The 25,082-nt window shown below is 32.9% G+C and overlaps 2 protein-coding genes across 8 annotated transcripts in view; both read left to right on the top strand.

Annotated features, from left to right (window-relative positions):
• The window catches only part of LOC127724252 (uncharacterized), a 259,524-nt gene that overhangs the window by 54,418 nt on the left and 180,024 nt on the right, over window positions 1-25,082 (top strand). The window lies entirely within an intron of this gene.
• LOC127724240 (uncharacterized) overlaps window positions 1-25,082 on the top strand; it is a 136,690-nt gene that overhangs the window by 91,337 nt on the left and 20,271 nt on the right. The window contains exon 1 of one of the 7 annotated variants that reach the window (XM_052231168.1): window positions 15,065-15,143. The exons of 5 other annotated variants lie outside the window; for them this stretch is intronic. The gene's annotated coding sequence lies outside the window, so the exon portion shown is untranslated. Of the gene's footprint in view, window positions 1-15,064; window positions 15,144-23,550; window positions 23,641-25,082 lie in introns of those variants that run through there. One more of the 7 variants, XM_052231169.1, reaches the window with a different exon arrangement.

The raw sequence follows: 25,082 nt of genomic DNA, 5'->3' as shown, positions 1-25,082 counted from the left end.
TTTATTCATGTATTGGTGTCTTAACGTTGAATAAGTTGATAATGTAATACAAATAGACAGGGAAAAAAAAAACAAATAAGAATAAAAAGTTATTTTTTTTTTCAAATCTGCTAACCAAGTCCGGGACTCCCTATGGTTTAATATGATTCTATTACTTCCCGGGAATAAGTTATTACTTATTTGAATTGTCTCTTTATTATCATTTATTTCCAATATTTATATATATGTTCAATCTTTAGTTTACTGTATGATGTTTTATGGACCGTTGTTTGTCTCTTCGTCGTTTTCTTTTGGCCATGGTGTTTTGTTTTTCATCGACATATGAGTACTGATTGCCTACGTGGTATAGCCTCATCTGTTTTAAACAATGTCAAATGTTAATTTTCAGTACTTACAGTTATTATGCAACTCACTACATTAATGTTGACCATCTCCTGTCATGTTAACGTATCTAAATATTATATGATATACGTCAATAGCCTGAACATCTCTTGTTACTCCATAACGGGTTGTTTTCTTTTTTTTTTAAACTATTTTCTATACAAATGCTAAGAAATACTAAACATTGTCTACCCAAGGAATGAATTACTTTAGCTGCATTTTTGACTCTCAATGCTCTTCAACTTCATACTTAATTTGATCTTTGTACTTCTTTTAATTGAGCGTTACTGAAGATTTTTTTTGTAAAATAAACGGATATTTTGGCGTAAAACATTTAATAAGAGTGCTTTTATCTTTGATAAGTGTATGCTGGTTATATTAAATACTTGTTATAGATTAACATCTTCCCTAACTCACACACATCAATGTTATATTTGATACGTCTGATAAATAAGCACGTTCCCTGATGTTCACATCTCCTTGTTAGATTGAATACGTTGTCGATAAGATTAAAATTTTCCATAACGTATACCTCTCCTTGTTAGATTTAAAACGTCGTAAAGATTGACAATGCCCCGACGTTAACTTCGTTGCTGTCGTATACATATCCTCGTAAGATTTAAAAGGTCGATAAAAAGTAAAATAACGAAAATACCGAACTCCAAGATTAACATCTTTCCTCGGGTATATATCTCCTGATTATATTTAATACGTGTAATAGCTTAGCATCTTCCCTATATATCTCCTGGTCATATTTAATAGAAAGACAAGATTAACATCTTTCCCTAGGTATTCATATCCTTTTTCGATTTCATTCGTCGACACGATGAACATCTGCAATGATGTTTACATCTCCTGTATAGCTGTAAAACGAAGATACAATTAATATATTTGCTAACGTGTTTACATAAAACTCATAATTAGATTTGATAAGTCTATTCAAGTTATATCTTTGCTGACGTATACGTCTCCTGATTATATTTAACATCCATACAAATAATATCTTCTCTGTCGTATAAATCTTTTGGTTAGATTCAAAACGTCGATAAATTAATTACGGCTTTGGTGTATAGATCTCCTGTGTAGATGTAATATGTCGATACAATTCGTATCTTGTATGTCGTATACGTCTCCTGTGTAGATGTAATATGTCGATACAATTAGTATCTTGTATGTTGTATACGTCTCCTGTGTAGATGTAATATGTCGATACAAATAATAACTTGTATGTCGTATACGTCTCCTGTTTATATGTAATATGTTGATACAATTAGTATATTCTCTGTTTTATATGTATCCTGTGTAGAAGTAATACGTCTTTACACTTAATATCTTCTATAACGCATAGATTTGCCGGTTAGATTTGATTAAACGACGCGTCGTTAACAGTAACATCTTCTCTGGCGTATACATCGTCATTGAGGAAAACATATCCTTGTTAGATTTTAAGCGTCGTTAACAGTAACATTTTTTTCTGGCGTATACATAGTCATTGACGAAAACATATGCGTTTTAGATCTAAATCGTCGTTTACAGTAGTATCTGCCCTGACGTATGCATTGTCATTGACGAATACATATCCTTGATAGATTTAAATCATCATTAACAGTAACATCTTTCCTTACGTTTACATTGTCATTGACGAAAACATATTCTTGTTAGATTCAAAGCGACTGTTACAGTTACATCTTCCCTGGCAAATAAATTGTCATTGATGAACATACATCCTTGTTAGATATAAAGCATCGACAAGATTTACACCTGTGATGTACTAATATTTACAAGAAGATAAGCATTAGACTACTTCATGATGCGATACTGAATAGTGTGTGTCCTCTTTTGTGTGTACATGTAGTAGTAATGGTCCTGCTTTACTCAACAACCTATGACAATAAATAATCCCTTAGTGTATTCATATTTTCTAGATATCACTTATGACCAAAAGATTCCCTAAAGCAACTGTTTGAATGGTAATTTCCTGATATGATTTTTGTAACTTATCAAATCATATGAACAAGAGGTTTGCTATAATTATTTCGTTTTGTAAAAATCACACTTTTTACGGTCCGTGCTAATGATGCAAACATGTATATATATGTAATATAGTCATATTCTCTTTGATTTAGATATTGCAGTCGGAGCCCCATATCAGCGTGGTCTTAGAGGTTCAGTTTACATATATCATGGTGAACCTACGAGTCTTACCATCACACAGGAGATACGATCTGAGGAGGTTGGACGAAATCTGTTATCGTTTGGGTGGTTTATTTCTACCCCAGTTGATATCGACCAAAACGGATATACAGGTTATATTTATTTCTGCTTAAGAATAAATTAAGATTGGAAACAGGATATACAGGTAATTAATATTTCTTCTTCAGAATAAATTCAAATATCATTATTTCTTCTTAAGAATAAATCAGAATTGGAATATGCATACACAGGTAATAATAATTACAGTTAAGAATAAATCAGTATAAGGATATTCAGTTATTCAAAATTCCACATAAAAATTAATCGTGAATTATATGAATGTTTGGAGTAATAATATTTCTACTAAAAAAGAAAACAAGATTGTTATAGGGGTAAACAGGGTATCATTATTTCTTCTTATGAATACATCAGGATTGGAATAAATATATACAGAAAATCATTATATCTACTTAAACGAATAAATTAGAATTGGAATACTGATAAACAGAAAATTATCATATCTACAAAAACGAATAAATTATGATTGGAATAAGTAATACAGGTAATAATTATATCTATTAAAGAATTAAAGAACAAATTAGGATTTATAATCGAATATTCGTCCAGCGGATCGTTGACAAAATTGTGGGTTTGATGATAAAAGCACAAAAATCGGCATGTAGTAGTTATTGGTGTTTCAAAGAATATTATCTATAGATCCACCTTGAAATGTCAAAATGGCGGCCTTTTTTCAAGATGGCCGCCATAAAATATCAAAATCATCATATTTCATTTATATAAGGTAAAATTTAAGGGCAAATTTGGGATGGTAGGAGTACTGGGTTTTAAGAAAAATATTAGCTATGAACCCTGCTTGAAAATTCAATATGACGGCTTTTTCCAAGAGAGCCGCCACAAAAAAATATCAAAATCAACAAATTTCCATTATTTTAGTTCAAATTTGCCATGTTTGTATTGCTGGGTGCTTCGAAAAATATAGGCTATGGACCTAACTTGAAATTTTCAATATTCACTTATAAAAGGTTACAAATTGTGTTTTGTTTTGACGTATCTTCAGTAAATCCTAGTGCACTAGAATACCAAGTGTTTGCCACATTTATATACTAAAGCCAAACATCAAAAGATTTGTGAAGAAAGTATAGTAAATCGTAACTATGGTACCATTCTTGCAGAACAGTCGTCTTCAACGAGGGATCACGTATAGTCACAGGCGTTATTCCAATATTTAAGCTAGACTTAACTCAAATGTATACTTTTAGACTTGAACAGTTATCTCTGTGATCAACTGGAAGAGGACATAGGAATGATCTAAACATTGCAGTAATTTCAGGCTTGCCAGGTCATTAACAAGGCATGTGCTTGTTTCTTCTGTTTAGTTGCAATTCAACAAGCAATCGCAACAGTCTGTTTGTATGACATTGATACCTGAAAAAGCTGCACATGCAGGTAGTTAAAAAAGACATGATGTAGGCAAAAGTCTTTTCAATAGTCATTAAAAACATTAGTTGATAATCGTTTGGCCAAATATGCAGACGCAGTCCAGTTATTCCATTGAGGCAAATACGACGCTATCCATTTCAAAGTTACTTCTGTTTTATTTCTCTATTCTTCTTTAACATTAAATTCAACTGAACTAAAACCATCTCATATTGTAAAGAGGCCTATTACTGGATGCTGGGACCAGGAAAGGAGGTACTAAATGACAAAATGTACAGTTTACGTCTGTCGTTTATGAATGGTTCAATTATACATTTATCTACTGTACTAGAAGATTCGAGTTATGAAACATTCAACATTGACCAGAATATGTGGTTCCTGACGCGAAACATGTAGGTTTTACAACGGCAGCCGTGACTGGTATTGACAATAACAAGAGTTCAAGTACGGCTAAAGAATCGTTACGCATGTTACAATTCCATATTTCAGCCTTTTCTTAGTCTAACTTGGCAAATTCGTCATAACCTTTTGCTTTGAAATATATGCATTTCACTTATAATCGCTGGTACTTTAACCAATATATTATGCGCCAGCACAACTGTTCGTAATATTGCTATAACTTAGTATATATTTTACTATATAATAAGATATATCTTTAATACTAACCAAATATAACCATGCGTATCATACTTGCATCTAATAATAAACGTTTTATGGACATGCACTATGTCAAAAAAGTCTAATCAATATACATAAAACATAAATCAAAGTAGTATCGCAACAATAGGCAGCATAAATGGTCAGTAGCTTTATTTAAGATGGAATCGGAATCGTGAACCATTTTCTGGTATATTTACATCGCACTTGTTCGTTTGAAATTTATATTGTGTAGCTTCTTTTTTTAGGTCCAGAACATTCATCTTCGTGTTTGGTTGGGGTGATAAATTGTTTGATTCTAAATTTAATGATAAAAAATCTTTTGTTTAAGAAGTGAATTAAAAAAAAAATGTTTTCGTTGAAAATTAAGGAAACACTTGAAATTCAAATAAAATTCGTGTTCCAGTATGTTATTGTAAATTCCTTTTCATATATATTAAAGTCACTAATTTTTTGTTCCAAGAAAATAGCTATGCCCCAAAATAGATGAATTATATATAAATTATAGTAATACTTTTATCTAACAACGTCCATTGTTGAGCATTGTTTAATATTCATTTTATGTTGATTTACATTACAGGCGTTATGGGTGGTGCGAACTTTGGTGGTACTGGCTCGAATTGACATGTGTTCTTTGTCAGACTAAGTCTGCAGAGACAACGTTTATATACCTAGGAAGTTACGTTTGTCGTGCCGGTTTTACTATTGAGTATTCCGGTTACCTAGCTTCTGAAAACGCTATATCCGGAAGGACATCAAAAGGTTACCTTATATATAGGATACATGAACATATAAGCAATGGCAACAATGGAGCACTAAAGAAAATTGATATATAAAACCTGTGTTTAGACATAATCCATCCTTATAAGGTGACCAGACACCCTTATGAGTCAACTGGACCGTATTGCAGCAAACCCTAAATTGTCTGCATGAATGACTGACATGCAATGGTCGTCAACTTTCCCCCTGTTCATTTTCAGTACTATCCAATCAAATCACATTCTTTCGTCATTCCTCAACATATGCTATATATATAACGTTCTTGAAATTTCTACCTTTTGATAAACGAATAACGCCACTCGTCTAATTTGCTAGATAAATTGCTCTATCTAGTTGCTCGTTGTAAACATACGCGCAATAATTTTTTTCTATGAAAATGTCTTACTTAACAAAATGCTGACGGAACAGAAAAATAAAAAGGAATGTTTACCAACAAAACATTGTATATATACAGCGGCCACACAAAGTTTTATAGACGTGTAATAAATTGGCGTACAAAAGAACTTGTACTTATATATTTATATATTACAATATTTACGTTTATTTCATACAGTACTGAGGTGAAATACATATATCGACGAAACTATAAGAGGAAACTGAAAGCAAAGCTTGCGTGCACACGATGGACGACTTTTACTTATTCGTGAATAGCAAAGACTCGCCTTCAGTGTTTGAAAATAATGTCGGTGGCGAACTTAGACTTCAACTTCCGAAACGCTATATACTAGATGAAACATTGGAATGTGCTAATGATTTTTATCGTTAGTACCGCAATTAGAAACGTCAACGAGACGCATCTACCTCTGTTCGGACTTAGTGGTCGACTGGTACGTCAGGAGAACGTGTCTCTCAATTCTTCAATCGGTGGGGATATTGAACGAAAATATCACGGACTTCACGATTGATAAACCGATCTAAATTTCACAGTAAACAGAAACAAACTGTTTCAAAGGGAATTCGTCTTTAGGGATGATAGTTTCAAACGTTGTCGACTGAAAGATGACCACGTATTTTTTGGCTATAATTTCGCAGGAAGTGAAAAAAAAGTCTCGATAGTTGATAAATCCAAAAGAGGGAGCCAAAACTGGACGGACAGAAAACTTGAAAATGTATATTTGCAACCTTTGTCGACACGTTTATGTTTAGCCGCATGGTCTTGAGGTTAAGGGGAGGGTTGGCGCCTTTAAACATGTTTTACCACGCCAAATTCTTTATGTGCCTGTCCCAAATAAGGAGCCTGTAGTTCATTAGTTTTCGTTGGTTCATATCTGTCATATTAGTTTTTCGTAAATTGTTTTGTTATCAATTAGGCTGTTAGTTTTCTCAATTGAATTGTTTCATATTTTTCATGTCGGGCCTTTTAAAGCCGACTATACGATATGGGTGTTTATTCATTTTCGAAGGCCGTACGGTTGCCTTTAGTTGCTTATATCCACCTTATTTCAACTTTGGTGGATAGTTGTTTCATTGGCAATCATACCACATCTTCTTATTTTTATAACAGTCCATAAAGCACTATACAAGGAACTTAAGATTGAGCTACTTGAATTCTACAAAAACCTAGAGGACCTCATGTTCCGGAAGGAGTTAAAATCTTGCTTGTGTGTTTTTTTTTTTATCATTAGATTACAGTAGCGTCTATTTATAATTACATTCTTTTGCTTTGTATATACTAGTTTAAGTACTCCTATTTTCATTTTGCTCGTATCGAATGTGCGTGATGTATTTGCCACTGGACGTTAAGCGAACAATAAACAATAAGTGATTTTTTTAGTTATGTCCTTCGCGGGAAAAGCTCATAAATTATGCGTGCTTTTTTGATGTCCTTTACAAGACGAATGGGCATGTCTGTATCCCTGCACTAATAAAGTTCGCTAAGCGTCTAAGGGAAGTCTTCATGCGGGATAATCTAGAAATATTCATAAATATACGTAATCACAATTTATTTACGACTGCAGTCCTGATTATCAATTACTAGGATCTAATTTGCCGAATATTTCGTGCAATAGTTATAGCATCATTTGTTTCAACCACACGCTCAACATTGGACAGAATTAACGATGCCCTTAAAAGCAAGACTGACGTTCACTTAAACCAATTTTTTTGACGGAATATCAACGATCTCAAAAATTGAGTTTTAATCTATTATTCGGTTTAGAGCACCACTAATGAGAAATGAGTTCTAAATATGCGTATGATACTCCAAACTATATTCAATATCTTTTAATTTTGTGTTATGTTCCCTCGCTAAGGTGTCTCTAAGCTAGTTGTAACATCTGTTTACCTACTTTGTGTTTATTCGTCCTGAAAGTGCATGAAATAGATGTCACTAGACGTTACGCAAACAATTATACATCAATATTCACGGTATTTGTTTTGATATTTTGGAATCATTGTCGAAAAATTAATTTTCTAAATAGGTACGTGAAAAAATTCAAATTTTTAAAGGAGCAAATACAATGTAGTTACATATAAGTTTTAGCGCGTAAATACAGGGAGCAATCAATGAATATTAATGAAAATATTTTTCTATGTTTGAAAAACTGTTAAAAATATATATTGATTACACAGTGTTTCAACATAATCAAAATGTATAGATCACTGACTCAGCTATGTTCATAAGACGAGTAAGCGATTTACGACAGATCTGATTTATTATTGAAGATTTCAGTGTTTTATTTTAAGTCTTTCATTTCTTTTAGATGCTGACTCAAAAAAATGTGTGCCTTCTGAGGCAAAACTTAAACAAACAATTAAAAACAATGCCGCGCATTTAGTAATATGAAGCAATATGCACTTTGGTTAAATATAAACATGATATGCCAATAGTTATCAAAGGTACCAGGATTATAATTTAATACGCCAGACGCGCGTTTCGTCTACATGAGACTCATCAGTGACGCGCAGATCAAAATAGTTACAAAGCCAAACAAGTACAAAGTTAAAGAGCATTGAGGACCCAAAATTCCAAAACATTGTGCCAAATACGGCTAAGGTAATCTATTCCTGGGATAAGACAATCCTTAGTTTTTCGCAAAATTCAAAGTTTTGTAACAGGAAATTTATAAAAATGACCAAATAATTGATACTCATGTCAACACCGAAGTGTGGACTACTGGGCTGCTGATACCCTCAGGGAAGAAACGTCCACCAGCAGTGGCATCGACCCAGTGGTGTAAATAGTTATCAAAGGTACCAGGATTATAATTTTATACGCCAGACGCGCGTTTTGTCTACATAAGACTCATCAGTGACGCGCAGATCAAAATAGGTATAAAGCCAAACAAGTACAAAGTTGAAGAGCATTTAGGATCCAAAATTCCAAAACATTGTGCCACATACGGCTAAGGTAATCTATTCCTGGGATAAGAAAATCCGTAGTTTTTCGAAAAATTCAAAGTTTTGTAACAGGAAATTTATAAAAATGACCAAGTAATTGATACTCATGTCAACACCGAAGTGCTGACTACTGGGCTGGTGATACCCTCGGGGACGAAACGTCCACAAGCAGTGGCATCGACCCAGTGGTGTAAATAGTTATCAAAGGTACCAGGATTATAATTTAATACGCCAGACGCGCGTTTCGTCTACAAAGAGTCCAAACAAAACAGGTTTCATTTTTTACACAAAAAATGACAAACACAGATAAACTTTTAATGCAGTTTCTTTATTCGGAATTACGGGAAGAGAATAATATGGTTTTATTATCTTTTTACATATTTATACTTTGATCTAGAACGGTTGTAGAAAACATTACATCTCACAAATGAAAATAGTTATCTGTGTATTTATATTCTTCTATATCATATGAATTACAGATAAATAAACAGAAATCGTATGTTTTCTCTGTCTGTTAATGGACCGTCAAAGTATCGGATATTAGATACTATTGAGTCCAAAAATGTTTTGCCGGGGTAGTTTAGACACAGTGAATACACGATGTTTCATGTTCAGTATTTATCGAGATAATTGCATTGCAAGCTTGTAAAACTGAAACTTAAATGTTAATTTTAGCTGCATATTGATAAAAAAAAATCAAAAAAATCATGTACATACAAGATCTAAAGATCTTTCAGTTCACCAATTTTCGAAGTGTTCCACAAAGTCCTAAGCATGTTACAATTCCCCAGAATATGCTTATTTTTCACATCTAAGTTTTCGAGTACATCGGTTTGCTAATGGCACGTGAACATTCAATATAGAAATATTGTCTGTCCGTGAATATAACAATTTAAAAGTCTGTCTGTGCAGGTTAAAAAATTAAAGATAAATATTTTTTACTATTTTTTATACAATTTTAAGAAAAGGTCGCCTCGATTTTTACATGTATTTGCGGTATTCTTGATCTATTCACATTCACTGTTTACATCGGGATAAGGTCCATTGAATTTGTTTAGTAACTCAATTTCAAAAGTGTTTATTGTTGCTGCGTATCAATCGATTCCTTCGGAATTTTCCCCTGCACTTCTCTGATCTAGCTGCATATATAATCGGATAATTGGCATGTTCCAGAGAGGTTTACTGCCATTAGAAAAATTGATTGAAGTTGGTATTCAAAAAGCAACATTTTAAACCAATTTTACATCAAGCCTATACCCGTCGTTTATTATTTAAGGAGGGAAATACTAACATAAGATATAAATTTTGTTTTTATTTTAACTTATTTTTATTTTTACTATTTACCAAAACGGTTTTTCGTGAATTCATAATTGATAGCGTCCTTGCTTAAACGGGACAAACATTGAAAAGATCAAGTGTTCAGTGTTAACACACGGCTGCCATTCGGTATATCGAGAACAATTATCGTGAAAGAATAAGTAAAGGTGGTCAAGTATTGCGATTGGATCGTGAAAGATCTGGTATAGGATCGTGAATGAAATATAATTGAGAAGATACATTCAACGTCAGTAAATACTCTAATTTAATCAATTATAATGACAAATATTGGAGTAATAAGACTGTCTGTCAAAATGGTTTAACATTATGATCAGTATCCGAATAAAATCAAGACTTAAAAGTACACCGTTTTTACAAAACTACAAAAGGCAGATTTCTCTTTGAAAATTCAGAGAATTAAAAATGTAAACAAAGATGATTTGTTTTCAAATTTTTAATGCAATAACTACTTTTCTCTTAGAAATATCGTTCAATAATACTGTTTAGAATAGTTTTTAAAGAATCGTGAAAGATCTGTTGCCGCTTATTCGTTATTGCAAAAAATCCACGAAAACGACCAAATCTTTCTTTTAACAAGTGATAATGTATATTTGTAATTGGTATACCAAAATATTAGATTTGCATGACTTATTCTGCTTCACTTTTGTTTGTGAAGAGGGCTATGATAGTTCAATTAGTTATCAAAGGTACCAGGCTTATAATTTGATACGCCAGACGCGCGTTTCGTCTACATAAGACTCATCAGTGACACTCAGATCAAAATAGTTAGAAATCTAAAACAAGTACAAAGTTGAAGAGCATTGAGGACCCAAAATTCTAAAAGGTTGTGTTAAATACGGCTAAGGGAATCTATTCCTGGGATAAGAAAATCCTTGGTATTGCGAATAAATCAATGCCATTGGATCTTATAATTTGATAATACCATACCGACTAGTTTTCTTATAACAATATAAGTCCGTCTGTCCGTCCTGCATAAGTTTTATGTCGTTTGAAAAGTTAATATCGTCTCATCTGATTTCCATTAATTTTTATGCATAGTCATATCTTTAAAACGAAGATCCTTGTTGATTTTTGTAAAATTTGGAAAAAAACATTGTTTAAAAAAACCTGCATGAAAAAAAACTGTCATATTCCGGACTTGCCACAGTAATTTTCCTAAGCAAATTGTAGGATAAATAAAGGCAACAGTAGTATAATCGATTGAGAAAAAAACAAATCCGGGTTACAAACTAAAACTGAGGGAAACACATCAAATATAAGAGGAGAACAAAGACACAACAGAAACACTAAAATGCAAGACACACAGAAACGAACTATAAGATAACAATAGCCATTTTCCTGACTTGGTACAGGACATTTTAAGAAAAAATGGTGGGTTGAACCTGGTTTTGTGGCTAGCCAAACCTCCCGCTTTAATGGCAATGTTAAATATAACACTAAAATGACAACATTACATGACAAGACCACAATACAAATAAATGGAAAAACATACAGGACAGAGAAACACACAAGTAAACAATACAATAGATCATTTAAGACAAGCTAATAGTTATCAAAGGTTCCAGGCCTAAAGATGAAGAGCATTCATGACCCAAAATTTCTAGCTAGCTAATACGCCCACTTGTATGGCAGTTGTTTAATGTTCCGTAACATTAACAAATTGGGGGAGCAACACAAACAGACATAATTGGTTAACGTGGCCATATCTGGGATCCAGCAGCCAAAACTGTGTAAAACATACATCACAGACATACAACACAACTGAATTAAACGTTCAAACACACTTACAATTAAATCAAACAAAGACGTCAACAAAAATGTTTTTGTAGTTGATAATACAGTCAGTATAGTAAAGCAAAATTAAGGAACCCCTTAAGTGTCCTGTAAATATAAATATATATAAACTTGTGTGCATGACTTTCAAACTGGTGTGCATAACTTTCAAACTGACGCGCACGACTTTCAAAATGGTGCGCAGGACTTTCAAACTCTTGCGCCCCAGTTTGAAAGGCGTGCGCACCAGTTTTTGAAAGTTATGCGCACTAGTTTTCAAATGTCGTGCCCACGAGATTAAATCTCCAATTAACGAAAATATTTCTATTTATTTGGCCCTTAAGAGGCTCCGTAAGGACTCCTTACATAATGACGTATACATTTTCCCGATAAAATACAAAAAAAAAATTAAAATATAAATAAAAGGGTAATACAAAATGAAACAATGCTATAAAAACCTCATGTGTCCTTATCGCATCTCTAGACCCACACACATAAAGAACGCTAAAAGTAAAAAAAAACTGAAAGCTGGATGCACATATACCGAACTACGTCAAGAGGCATACGATCAAATTGAACATAAAAGTACAAAGACAAATAAAGGTAAAACTGTAAAGTAGATAAAATGCTACACAGAGTCGGCACCTAAAACCCTGGCTCATTAATTGTTTGCTCAGGCACTAATAACGTTATCCAAACACTGAGTATCAGCTGCAAGCTCCTGAAAATCGTATGAGTTGAGAAATGTATTCTCCATACGGGGATGAAGTTGGTAAATCGCTTCACTCATTTGTGGATGCATCACGCATTATATATACAAAAACATTTACTTTTCGACAATTTACGCTCCTGGAGGTATTACACCCCTTTTTCCTTCCGAAAAAAAAAAAACAAACCAAAAACATATTTTTCCCCTTATAAAGACTGAACAAAATTTAATCACGTTTATCATTTCCCGTAACTTTATTACATGTATTTTTTTTCTATTTGGCATTACACTTAAAGGGTCTAAGTAGTTGTACTACTGTATTACTAGCCAGTCAACACTGAGGTTGTGAGTTTGATTCCCGTACGTGGCAGGTGTAATCGACTCAAATTTTAATTGACAAGGCTTGTCAGTTTTCTTAAGAAGATTTTGGTTCTCTCTGGGCACTCCGGCTTCCTCCACCTATTAAAACTGACAGCCACAAAATAGCACACTAGTGATTAAAGTGGCGTTAAACACCAATCAATCAATAAATACATCATTTCGTTTAACGGCAAAATTATTAACTCGCTTTTGAAGGTATAATCAACTTCCTAAAATAATGAAGGAAAGGAGGGGTGGGGGTGTCACTGGATGCTTTTTTTCCAAATCCCTTTTTTTTTTCTTCCTCACATTTCAAAAGCTTATTTAGGTATGACTGGACACAAGTTTTACTTTTTTATACTACGTAATAGAAGACTTTTCTTGCAACGCAACGGTGGCTATTCTGTTTGTGAGTATACGAGTTGTTTACTACCTAGATTTATATCTTTTTAATGAATTTACGATATTTAAATATCAGTAAATTACTGTCGCATTACTTTTCCATCTAGTTAAGATATTTAACATTATATATTATACCTCAGTATGTATTTTCTATTTCTATTATAGACAAAAAAATTTACTATTTTTACAAAATTGTCCGAAAAAAACTATTTACGCGGAATTTTACGTCGTCCGCTTCTAATTCAAAACTGATGGTTTTATATAAGACACAAAATATTTAGTTTGGAAAAGTTATAAAAGTTGCAGTATAAAGAGAATAACCATACATTGTCTCGAGATATATATCAGCTTCTTTCGGACAACAGCAAGTTTGTTGTGTCCCTTGACATCAACTATTTCCCTTCACTTCGCGTCGGGGTATAGGGTGTCTTCAACCTATTCCCACATTTGATAAAAGCATATTCAACCTATGCCCACATGCAAAATACAAATGGCATGATAGGTGTTGTTTTAACAATTAACTATTGATTACATGTAAAATACAGTCAGTGTTTTTTTGACATAACAATTTTTACCTATAGTTAAGATAAGAAAAAAAGAACACTGTGTATCGATAAACACTAAATTTAAAAGAAAACAAGCATACAAAACATCCTATTAATTCTATTCTTCATATTCAAGTTTGATTAAAATAATTTTGTTGTAGTCAATATGAAATAATAAAAATAAAACACTTTAAATAATTAAAAAACATTAATTCAGAAGAACTATCAAAATAGAAATAAACAAGAATGTGTCCATAGTAACCGGATGCCCCACTCTCAATATCATTTTCTATGTTCAGTGGACCATGAAATAAGGGTCAAAACTCTAATTTGGAATTAAAATTAGAAAGATCATAGCACAGGGAACATGTGTACTAAGTTTCAAGTTGATTGAACTTCAACTTTCATCAAAAACTACCTTGACCAAAAACTTTAACCTGAAGCGGGCACTTTCATTTTCTATGTTCAGTGAACCGTGAAAATTGGGTCAAAACTCTAATTTGGCTAAAAATTAGAAAGATCATATCATAGGGAACTTCTTCAGTATTAATGAACTATCTGTTATGTTTAGATGTGTGTAACTGGTTAATATGATAGTGCTATAAGTATTATTTTCATGATTTGAGGTAATTCTATTAACCTTCATCAGTATTGTATAACATGCATGTGAATGACATTAGTATTTAATTATATAAATTGATGATTATGATACCTTGAATAAATTATAAAATATTATGTCTTTCTTTCTTTTGTTATGTATCTATACCTATTTCAATAGAATCAAACCAAAAAAAAAAATCACATTTACGACATGTATCTACAACTTGCTTGTAGTTTAGAGAACACCTTTAAAATGCTAGAATTAGACAACACTTAATCCGTTTGTAAATTATTCAACCTATGCCAACATTTTTCATACAATTTTATATTTTAATTTCAAAATGTGGGCATAGGTGGAATGAACCGGGTATAGTTAGTGTCTCGGAGGAACAATAAACTTGTTTTGTTCTCATAGCTAGTAAATAAGTGTGAAATTTTATCCAACAAGTTAAACATGGTAAAGTACGATATTTTGTTTATATTTAGACCATAGCTACCAAATTTTGAACATCTACAGGTAAATACACGTTTAAACACGAAGATCATGTTTTTTCTACTTAAGGAAATGTTATGTTCAATATCAGTGTGATTATTGCATATGCTTTATGGTAAGTATTTGATTATAAAAATGCTATAGATTTTAAGGTTTAGAACATACATTAGTTTTAACGTAATATATTAGAGGGTCGGGATGGGAGATCATTCATATCTTTATTCTTTTAATATTTAGGGTATTTTTCTTTATCTTTGAAAATAACTCTCAAGCTTCCAAGGTTTAGAACAAACATTAGTTTTAACGTAACATATAAGAGGGTCTGGATGGGAGATCATTCATTTCTTTATTCTTTTAATATTTAGGGTATTTTTCTTTATCTTTAAAAATAACGCTTATTCTGTAAAATCCTCAAAAAAATGATTTTACAATTAAAATTCTTGTAATAAGATGACTTCTTTATTCTGTACATACTTCACTTCTGTGATCAGTCTTATATTGCCTTATTCTTTTTGAATTCCACAGTTATTCTTTATACTTTTGCACCTCGTTCTTTTCTATTCTATAGAGTTTTGCTCTTTTTTCTATATTCATTATCTTTTTTTACCATAATTCTCTATTCTGTAAACCCTAACCAGACCCTCATATAAGTCCAGCTCATTTTGCGGTAGTCCTTGTAACAGGGAGAATTACTGGATTAACTGGCTTTTTTTAGCCTAGATTTGCAGTATTCGTATTGTCATTTGAAAAAGTCATGCTGTTGTACAGTTTTCTCTGCTTTCAAAATCTTTCTGTTTGTAGCCGTCCATGTTTTCTCACTAAAATACAGCAATGGTACTCCATATTGTGGAGGGACGAATAAAGAAAAACTACAAGTGGACACCACATGTGACATATTCTATTGGTGTCGGTATCTGATTCCACCCGGAACTTGTTAATTATTGGAAATGTTAATAATGTGGAAAACAAAATGGTCTGGAATGGTGAAATTTTTAATCAACACCATTGTCCTATATTAATTATATATAAAGTTGAATTCTTTGATTCGTCGTTTTTACGTTATGCCGGCTAACATTTGGACCTTGTTATTTAAGTATTATAGAAGTGTCATTATATAAACCACACATTCAGATTTAAATTTGATAAACCGTTTCATTAATGAACGTGTCCTGTACTGAAAAATACACTGTCAATAACAAAACCTGTAGATATATGAAGATATATTATCTCTCAATAATCCACAAATCCGTGAAAGAATCTTTTTCTGTATATAAATCTCTTACAATTAAATATTCGTCTGACTGCACTATTCCTTAATTCAACTATTAATGATCTTTGACCTTTTCTATGCGTTGATTTTCACGGAGTATTTCATTACTAAAAATTTTACAACTATAATATGCTTTACATCTGCAACTGGTAATTACAGTTTGATTGTTTGTTGATTAACGTCAAGTGGCAAAATTTATATTTCATGCATATTCAGTACGATATTTACAGTTTCTTCTTGTGTCGTTACACCACTATCACAGGGGAGGGCTGAGCACTCACAAACATGGTTAACCCCGCCACATTCCTTATACGCCTGTCCAAAGTCAGAATCTTTTTTGCTAACATCTTAAGAGTAAATTATGTTTAGTTAAAAGTAAATTATGTAAACTCTGCATTATTCAATTTGCAAAAAGTCCAAGCAAACATCCGATTTTTACCTTGCTATTGAAATAAATACAGGGGATATTGTCACTTTTCCAAACAAAAGCCGCATTTTAAAATATAGACTTACTATAACATAGTGTCCTCTAAGCATGTTCAATCGCTTTGAAATATCATTATTGATTTCGCTAGGTTAATAGCTTAGACAAGTAGGCGAGTTAAGATAATAATGAATTTTATTTGGATTTAAATATTTTTATTTTTCACTTGATTGCAATGATGCCACCTAGATTTTCACTGGTTGAACCATATCGGAAATTATAATGTTCTCTGAACTGCTTCACCGCGTTAACTCCTCTTTAGCAGACTTAACATGAAGAATTTGTGAAGCTTCAGTTAAAGTAAAATTCGTTATCATGTTCCGAAAGCTTGGTCTGAAAAATTGCAGATTCAAACTTGTTAGGCTCAATTTGAGACGAAGTATGTATAAATTGCAATGTTAGCCCTGTATAACCCACGATTACTCTATGGAGAACATCTGTCATAAAGATGTTACATATTTAGACGTTTAAAATACAGTGCTATTGGTATGACTTCATGATAAGCAGTATCATCCTTTACGACTGACAAAAAAATACTGATCTGCAAGGCATGCCACTTATATGTACGTGCACCAATACACCATGCACTGTGTTATAACTCGACATAGGCCGAGGAGGAAAGGAATTACTCTTCTAACGAAAGGTACAGTTTCATGTAGCCAGGTTGACTGAGTGGGTTAGTGTACTGGTCATTGTGCAGGCGATGTTTTCATGATGCCACAGAAAAAGAGTTTGAATCCCGATATGAGAAAAAAAAAATTTTGCTACCTCAAAGGACAAGGTACAATAAGGGTCATTTTTGGTCTCCTCTTCAAATTAATTGAGTTTAATGATTTCAAAAGTTTTCAAAATTATATTTTTATGTTTTATTATTATCATTTTTTGGTTGCCTAGCAGTATATTTGAAGCCTGCCATTACTATACTATTATAAACCTTATTTATAAAAAAACGTCTTTTCCGTATGAATCTAAATGTATCTTTGTATAATAGGTATATGGAAATCTCAAACAGTTACGTTTGATTTATTTATATTATTTAAACGAGTATATATCAACACCTTAACCACCAGAATGACCCTTAGCAACAATAACTCATACTAATCAAGCACAATCTTTGGTATCTGCTCCAGGTTGATGTAATCAATAATATGTTAAAAGAAGCTATGTTTCTGTTGTTAGGTATTTAAACGGCAATTGTATAACTCATGTAGAATGCTGATATTGTACTTTTCCGATGGTATTTTGTCATCTTTGCTATTGTTTTTTTGTTCATGTATCTCTATCCAATTATAGAATGAAGTCACTTGGTGTTTACTTAAAGGGACCCCCCCCCCCCCCTCCCCCCAATAAACAGACTGACGAAAAAGTTTCTACTAAAATAAAAACGAAATCAAAGTAATCTTAATGCGGACCGGACCTATTGACCTCTTCTGCCTGATATCATAATATTAGCCACAATATATTATCCTGCAGTATTTCTGCGTATGTGCTCTAGCAATCAAAACCCCTTCCCATAGCAGTTGTGCTAAAAATAACCAGACTTCATAACTTGAACTATTGTTTCATTCAATCATCAAACACCAATTAGATGAACCATGAACATTATGACATAACAGACAGTTTCTTTGACAAATATAATATAAAATTAAACTATGTTCTGTAGGATTTTCATGGAAGCAATGTGAATCAAGGAGTTCAACTTCTCTCAATATAGCATCAATAGCATACTATGTTATGTATAGATTACCCCTAAAACGGGTAAATACAATCATAAGATATGGTCTGATATTAACAACCGCATACACACCATTGGTGAAAATCTGAGAAAGAAAAATGCTCAGAGTCTGAATCGAAACTAGCAAGTAGTTCATATTTAAAATATAAGTTAATTGGATAAACCTATTGAATAATATATCAGCCATATAGTAATACCACACACATTGTTATAACTTCACAGTGACCAATGTTTTGTTTATTAGAGAAGCAAACCATCACAAGTCAATCAGTTACAAATTTTGACAAACTTTGACAATATTTCCTGATGATCTTCATCAACGATTTTTTCGCAATAATAGTGATTCATGATATATAATTCTGAACCGTTTTATGTAGAGTTTGTTTAGTGAGAGCAAACAGATCAAAATTTAATATGTACAATGCACAATGATGGAACCTAAGCTACGATTGTTACTTTCATGGATCGACTCTCTGCCATGTGCTCACAAACGTGTGCAAACATATTCTTATTCTTAAAAAGGTTAAAGATAGCAATTGTTTAACTGTGGGAAGGGATATATAAATGTTTGTTTTGCCCCGAATTCTTGAACAGTTAGGACAATATCCCCAAAAATCAATCCCAACCTTCCTTTTGTGGCATCGAACCTTGTGCATGATTAATAACAAACCTAAATTTGCCCTTTTATAAATTTTGAAATTATAAAGAAACTTAGGTTTCAACTCTTTCAGGCAAAGTTGGCCTTAGCAGGATTTGGCTATAATTTTAGGTATTCTTGGATTATATAGTTCTTCAACAGTTTCGGTTTTATACATCCTTGGCTTTCAAATATTCGGCTTTGGGCGTTCCTGATGAAGGTAAATCGAGAAAAGCGTTCCGCACGCATTAAAATTTATAACGTGTTGTTTTCATTTATTGTGGTACAACTTCATAGAGATTTATGCACTTATACTCAAGTTATTGTCTGGAAACCAAATGTCTTCGAAGGACGCTAACGACGCTGACGACGACATCGCTATACCATTATACGGCCACAATTCTACAAAAAAAAAAAGGACCGGAAATCAGTTTGAAAGGACATTTTTTTGTTATCCATTGACTCAGTTAAAACTTTCAAAAATTCGCGTGCGTCTGAAACTGTATATAAACAATCTATATCGAAAGGAACTTACTTAAATGTTATTTCTTCAAATGGCTACTTCTCTTTTGCCTTTGTTAAAATAAACTGAAAAGTCGAAAATAAACGGTAATGAAATGTGAATGAGACTCGACCCTTGAAGAAAATCCTTTAACATCCTATTGAAAACCCTAAACAGTATGTGCGTATAAGCATTCGACTTAATTGCTGGCTATTATTATCGCGAAAATATTTCTGAATTCTTTCTCGTTGAAATGTGTTAAAACAATGCCCGAAAAAATATATGTTAAAAAAAATAACTGCACTGTGCGAGATTCAAACGTAAACCGCTTGATGCAAATGCGAGCGCTTTACCACTACACTACCTTTCCGGAATACATAAAAACTCGTATCAAAACAACACGGATCAGTTTAACTCGGACTATTCTTGAAGACAACTCAAACCACTTATAAAGACAACTCGGACCAGTTTAATTGAAAAATGAATCGGACCACTTCTTAAGGAAACACAGAAATGTTTGAAAGAGGGTTGTAACGGAGGTGCATTCACGACGAATGACGTCACAAATCATGCCATTGAATAACGCTAACGGTAACAATTCTTCCGTTAGGCCCCAATAGGCCCAAACAAGGTTATCGTAGGGAGCAAAGTAACATCTTCTTATACTAAATTAGAAACAGCAGCGAGATGTGTTAATCAGCTATGTCATCTCATTTAAATATAAAAAAGAATATATTAAGAGATTAACCAACCTCTTGTTGATGAGATTTGTAACTTGTAAGGTCGAGCCTATTTCATATAACATTCTGGACTAAAGCCTCGATTTTATCACACGAAAGTTAACAATTCATCTTTGCTGTAAAGAGTACAGTCGGTAAAGAGGATACAAAATGTTTAATCAGAACAATCAAAATAGTTGTCTCTGTAATAGTGCAGTGACGGAATAGGAAAAAGTCGAATATTAAAATAGTTTAATTTCACTTCATAACACACGGCTTAAAATTTGCACAGTCCTAGAAAAATAATTTTACTTGAGTTTAAGATAGGTCGTCAAAAAGTCGTATGTTGCAGTTTTTTTTTTATTTTAGCGTTTAGCTAGCACATTTGATTTTATTCAAACATAAAGCTTTATTCATTAGTGAAAAAGTTAATCCTTAAAGCCTTTTGAAGTCAAATTATGAATGTATACATTACTATAAACGAGAACATTTTGTGTTTCATGAAACAATAAAGCGATGATGAATAAATTGTGTCGTTACTACTATAAATCATTAAAACTGCAATTTTGATTTTCATATACATTTCAAATCAATGTATAAAGAATTTACCGTATGGCAGAACAATTACGACAATCGGAAACGTTCCACAGACTACAATCATGTGATCATGGCAAGTGTATACTGTCGACCAAAGATGGCTTTTTTCTTGCCTTTTGTTATGGGATATTTAAGAGTTGTAAGCAGCAGGATAAAATATTCCTTTCTGGGCACGGTTCATTTGACATTTGTCCTAGAGGCATCACGATGTTACAGTTGTTGTATGTCCCCTAACTGATATGTTCAAAGTGTATGTTGCAATAACGAAATGTTTTGAAATGTCCAATGATGCTGGATAAAAGCTCGTTACATGTTGTACAAAAACATTTGACCACGACTCTATATTCCATTGCACAACAAGTCAAATCTCCGAAGCTTAACATTCACTCGTATTCGAAATATTATTAGGATCTGTGTTTTAAGAATTGTGTAGTGTTCGTTATCCATGATAGCGAAACTTTGGACCAATGCTTAACCTTCCATGTACGAACATATGTATTCCAGTCAAGGGTCAGAAATTTGTTATAACGTTCCCATAATACAAAAGTCATTTGAGGTCTGAATTACTTAAAGTTACGTACGTTTAGTGCGATGTTAAACTATCCTGCATAGATAAAATTTCTTATCTTGTGTCACCTAGTTTGTGATTGATCAACCGAAACTTTCTAAATTTTAAACGAAAAGGCGGTTCTAGTCATTAAAGATATATTTTTAAAAGTTTTTTCCTGGCACTTCTCTGATCTAGCTACATATATATACGGATAATTGGCGTGTTCCAGAGAGGTTTACTACCAGTAGAAAACTAATGGTAGAAGATGGTACTCCAGGAATTATTCATATATCATAATTTTAAACCAATTTACATCAAGGTTCTTTATAGCTGGCTGTACTCGTCGTTAAGGAGGGAAATGATAACATTAAACTTAAATTTAGTCTATATTTTAGCTTATTTTTATTTTTGCTACTGACCAAAACGTCTTCTCGTGAATTCATAATTGATAGCGTCCTTGCTAAGAACGGGACAAACATTGAAACGATGAAGTTTTCAATGTTTACAGAGTAAGTAGTCGTTTGTCAAGTATAATACTCCTGTCCCCTTCCCCCGCTTAAATCCCCAACCTCTCCTTCCGAAAATAAAACCAAACACCAAAACAAATAGTCTTCCTCTTATAAAGACTGAACAAAATTTAATCATGTTTATCATTTATTTATATGTAACTTTATTATATGTTTTTTTTTCTATTTGGCATTACGTTCACGTGGCGTCGGTGCCAAGTGGTCTAAGTAGACATATAACTAGCCAGTCAGCACCGAGGTTATGAGTTTGATTCCCGTACATTGTAGATCCGATCGACTCCAATCTGAATTTACTAGGATTATCATTTTTCTTACTGAAGGTCGTTGGTTTTCTCCGGGCGACCCGACTTCCTTCTTTAATAAAACTGACCATCACGAAATAGCACAATAATGTTAAAAGTGGCGTTAAACATCAATCAAACTATTATTATATATCATTAAGTTTAAAGGCAAAATTATTGACTCTTTTATAATCTATGACAAGCTTACATTCCCATGTTATGGTAACTAGCTTTCGAATGTAATCAACTTTCTACAACAAAGAAAGGAGAGGGGGTATCACGGAGTGCTCATATCCCAAATTCCGCTTTATAAAAATATTCACATTTCAAAAGCTTTTTTAAGTACGACTGGAAAAAAAGTTTTACTCTTTTATAATACGTAATAGAAGACTTGTCTTGCATCAAGCAACAGTAGACATCTTTATTGAGGATACGAATTGTTTACTGCCTTGACTGATATCTTTTTCATCGAGTTACGAGATGTTAACATCGGTAAATTACCGTCGCATTACTTTTCCATCAAGGTGCGATATTTAACATTAAATATTATACTTCAGTATGTATTTTCTATTTATAAAATTACAGACGAATAAATTTACTATGTTTACGAGATTGTCCGAAAAAAAACCTTGACGCAGAATTTTACGTCGTCTGCTTCAAATTCAAAAATGATGGTTAATCCAAAATATTTCATTTAGAACAGTCGTAAAATTGGCAATATAAGAAGAATAACCATACATTGTCTAGAAAAATATACCAGTTTCTTGAGGACAATAGCAAGTTGTATTGTGCATCGAAACATCAAATATTTCATCGCTTTTGTTCCATTTCTTTCTTCACAATAATCGTTAAATATCTATTTTTTAATCATCTTGTTATTTATTTATATTATTTCACTTATAACATAATGTTGATGAATCGTTTCTTTGTTCTATATGTATGGAGGCATTTAACTTTTTATTTACTTTCATTTTAAATGATATTTAAAGACCTAGACCTTGCGCAAAGCACTTATTGATTTTAGATTTTATATTGCTATAAATTATAGCAGAACCATATTGCATTGATATTTACGTCAAATAGTTATTTTACTGTCATAATCTATTAATTACCCACACCACTTCATCGAACGCGGTCTCATCACATGAATATAATTGAAGGAAAACCTCCAGAATATTAACGGCGGCTAGCTTCACACTAGTACCATAGCAACATGTACAGGTAAATAAACGTTTAAATTTGAAGATCAATTTTTCTTCTTTAGAAAATAAAACATGTGATATATGTGTGATTAAAACATATATTTAACGGTATGTATTTGTTTATAAACATGCTTTAGCTTTTAAGATTTTCAACACACGTTAGTTTTAACGTTACTTTTTAATCCACAGATCACTTTTCGTAGTTCACGTAAAATGGAATATAAGTGGGTTAATTCAGCATTTCCGCTACCCAGTTTATTGAAATATCACATTACCCTTCATTTAGGTTAAAAACTACAGTTTTGTCACTTAACATGGTCTATCAATGGTTACTTATTAGTAAGTTCTAGTACAGTTGCAGATCCAGGATTGAAAAAAAGTGGTCGGGTTCCAAGGCGGACGTTAGGTCATCGGGCGGGCCCCTTATCTGACGAGCTTTTCTCGATTTTCTAAAATAAAAGCCCAAAATTTGTGACAAGATCCAAATGTGGCTACATCTGCAGTTTTACTGTTTTGCAATTAATTTTTAAAATCTGAAGCCATCATGCAAATATTTAAGACAAAATTCAAAACTGTAAATACTGATAGCTTCTAGAAAAGTGTCTTGTGAATATCTGAAGGATGTTATGTACCAATAACCTTCGAGAGCTCAGTTTTGCTGTTGCTTTTACTCGTGTCTGCTTTAATTTTGGTTTCAACCTCGCCAAAGGACAAAACGATAAATTAAAAATAGGTACTTAGCTCATCCCGATTAGGCAAGAGGAGAGTACGCAAAATATGGGCGATCCTTGTCCGCGAGTTGCTGTGCGTTTTGTCCTTATTGGCTTATCAGCTCTTCTTTTTTTAATAAGGTTTGGATTTTCATGCTTGATACCGTTTTATTTTAATTTGTGCTTTCAAATTCCGATCATATTTAGAGGAGGTCTAAACGGACTTAATAAACGGGTCCATATCAGAAAGTGTCTCCTGTTTTAATTTTGATATTCATCAAGTCTTAATAGTTTCCAAGCAACTTTGTAATAAAACTGAGAAAGGAAATGGGGAATGTGTCAAAGGGACAACAACCCGACCAAAGAGCAGAAAACAGTCGAAGGCCACCAATGGGTCTTCAACACAGCGAGAAAATCCCCCACCCGGAGGCGGGCTTCAGCTGGCCCCTAAACAAAAATGTATACTAGTTCAGTGAAAATGGACGTCATACTAAACTCCAAAACCTATAATTGAACTAAAATTAAAAATCATACAAGACTAACAAAGGCCAGGGGCTGACTTGGGACAGGCGCAAAAATGCGGCGGGTTTAAGCATGTTTTGTGAGATCTCGACCTGTTCTGATCGTCAACGCAGTTGAGAAAAATAAGAATGAGCAAATGTTACGAAACCCAAAGCCGAAAAGTGACACAATTCAATTTCCAAAACATCCAATTAAAGTAAATATAAAGTCATTCGTTTATAAGGCTTTTTATAACATTATTGAGATAAAAACGAGACGGGAGATACCGAAGTGACAATCATAAGTCAACGAGAGACAGAGACAACAAACGTCAACACA

This window comes from Mytilus californianus, unplaced genomic scaffold, assembly GCF_021869535.1.
Source record: "Mytilus californianus isolate M0D057914Y unplaced genomic scaffold, xbMytCali1.0.p SCAF_14, whole genome shotgun sequence".
Lineage (NCBI taxonomy): Eukaryota > Metazoa > Mollusca > Bivalvia > Mytilida > Mytilidae > Mytilus > Mytilus californianus.
This window is presented reverse-complemented; position numbering and strand designations above follow the sequence as displayed.